This window comes from Selaginella moellendorffii, unplaced genomic scaffold (assembly GCF_000143415.4).
Source record: "Selaginella moellendorffii unplaced genomic scaffold, v1.0 SELMOscaffold_94, whole genome shotgun sequence".
Taxonomy (NCBI): Eukaryota; Viridiplantae; Streptophyta; class Lycopodiopsida; order Selaginellales; family Selaginellaceae; genus Selaginella; species Selaginella moellendorffii.
This window is the reverse complement of record NW_003314355.1, coordinates 160,302-163,006: the sequence shown is the minus strand read 5'-3', so window position 1 is coordinate 163,006 and position 2,705 is coordinate 160,302. Positions and strand designations below refer to the sequence as shown.

The 2,705-nt window shown below is 52.3% G+C and overlaps 1 pseudogene; it reads left to right on the top strand.

Annotated features, from left to right (window-relative positions):
• Window positions 1–689: 689 nt before the first annotated feature.
• LOC112341930 lies at window positions 690–808 on the top strand (annotated as a pseudogene).
• The last annotated feature ends 1,897 nt before the right edge of the window (window positions 809–2,705 follow it).

Below are 2,705 nucleotides of genomic sequence, written 5' to 3'. Positions count from 1 at the left end.
TTCCTCGAGCACTTCGTTGGGAGTTCCACTCCCGCTCTTGACTTTTCAAGTCGGAGCTTTTGGTCCAAACGTGTTACGCTCGTTTTGCTCTCGCTTCGGCCACTACCACGTGGCGCCCTTTCCGGCTCTACTTTGGGGCCTAGGGATTTTGTGTCTCACAACGGGCCGATATGTCGGTGGTACCTTGGGGTGTCGATCATGGGATCGGACACGTGGAGCACTTGGACCAAGTGCTAAGGTTGAGTGGCATGGATGCCATTCTCGGGGCTAGCAAGCCCCAAGTCCTGAGTTGGGCTTATGGAGGTTGTGAATGAGACTCCTCCAAGTGGTCGGAGGTGTGGTTAAGTGACTAAAGTAGAATGGAAAATTTAGTCGCTTACAACTTGGTATCGGAGCTGTTCCTTAGTCCGACTTTTATTGGTGCTCAAGTATATCACCACTAGTGTTGGCATCGCTTACACTTTTTTGGGCCCAAAATGCGTGATTTTCACGAAAAGTTGGGGAGGTACCCCGCATTTCGCAGCGTGCATTTTGGGGCCCAAAACACGGTCTTCGTGAATTGTTGGGGAGGTACCACACGTCCCGCAGGTTTTCTGGCACCCAAAAAGAACACGAGATTGTGGAGGTACACTGCAGCTTTGGATCAGCTGCCCCACACTATAAGAGTAGGGGGAGTGTGAAATATTTCAAAGTGGGTTCAAACCGTGACTATGGCACTGGATCCCATCAGACCTCCAAAGTTAAGCATCCCTGGGCTTGAATAGTACTGGGCTGGGTGACCACCCGGGAAGTCCAAGTGACCCCCTCTTTTTTTTTTCCTTACAAGTCATTTATTTTTGTAAGATCACTGTTTTAATATATAAACTTTGAGTATTTTTCCATAGCATATAAGTGTATGGTCTTTAAATACTACTTACAATTGTGAATGTAAGGTGTATTTGCCAAATTGTGTCGTTAGCTAGTTATTAACTAGGATATAAGTTAGAAATAATGTGTTGGTGATTGTCACCACGTGGCATGGCAAGCAAGTCCAAACATATGTGTGTCACGTGGCATACAAGGTCAAGGACACTAAACTCTAACTATGAGAACAAGCCAAAGGGCATGCCACGTGTCAATGTGACACATTGAAAACCATAAAACTCAGAACAAACCAAAGCACATGCCACGTGTCAATGTGGCACACATTGAAAACCATAAAACTCTATGAGAACAAACCAAAGGGCATGCCACGTGTCAATGTGGCACACATTGAAAACAATAAAACTCTATGAGATCAAACCAAAGACCATGCCACGTGTCAAAATAAAACTCGGATATATCCAGGGCTAGACACATCCAGGGCCGGACATGTCGGGGACCCGACATATCGGGTGCCCGACATGTCCGGGGCCAGACATGTCCGGGCCCGGATATATCCGGGGCCTGACATGTCCGGGTGCCCGACATGTCCGGGGCCGGACATGTCCGGGCCCGGATATATCCGGGGCCCGACATGTCCAGGGCCGGACATATTGGGGCCCGGATATATCCGGGGCCCGACATGTCCGGGGCCCGACATATCGGGTGCCTGACATGTCCGGGGCCAGACATGTCCGGGCCCGGATATATCCGGGGCCTGACATGTCCGGGTGCCCGACATGTCCGGGGCCGGACATGTCCGGGCCCGGATATATCCGGGGCCCGACATGTCCAGGGCCGGACATATTGGGGCCCGGATATATCCGGGGCCCGACATATCGGGTGCCTGACATGTCCGGGGCCAGACATGTCCGGGCCCGGATATATCCAGGGCCTGACATGTCCGGGGCCGGACATGTCCGGGCCCGGATATATCCGGGGCCCGACATGTCCAGGGCCGGACATATTGGGGCCCGGATATATCCGGGGCCCGACATATCGGGTGCCTGACATGTCCGGGGCCAGACATGTCCGGGCCCGGATATATCCAGGGCCTGACATGTCCGGGGCCGGACATGTCCGGGGCCCGATATCTCTGGGTGCCCGACATGTCCGGGGCCCGACATATCGGGTGCCCGACATGTCCGGGGCCCGGATATATCTGGGGCCCGACATGTCTGGGGACCCACATATCTGGGCCCGGACATGTCCGGGGCCTAAGGTATGCCACGTGGCATACAAGTATTTTCCAATGTTATGTCACGTGGCATGCAACCTCCAAGATGCCACCTTTCCAAGGGTTTGCCACGTGGCATGCAACCTCCAAGATGCACCTTTCCAAGGGTTTACCACGTGGCATCCATAGGTACCACCTCTCCAAGGGTTTGTCACATGGCATGCAACCTCGAAGATGCCATCTTTCCAAGGGTTTGCCATGTGGCATCCATAGGTACCACCTCTCCAAGGGTTTACCACGTGGCATGCAACCTCCAAGATGCCACCTCTCCAAGGGTTTGGCACGTGGCATGCTATAAGTACATAAAAGTATGCCACGTGGCATGCCACCTCATCCAAACCATCCGTCTGAATGCCACCTTCTAAAAGGTATAGCTCATGGCATATAAATTGCTCAAAATGTATGCCACGTGGCAAACCCTACCCTACCCTAAACCCTAAACCCTACGCTTGCACATGGCATAGTGTTGCGTTCCATACATTGAGCCAGTGTGCCATCTTTAGAGCACGTGGAATAACACGTGGCGATATAAGTTACTACGAAAAAAAACAACTCAAAAACATCCAAC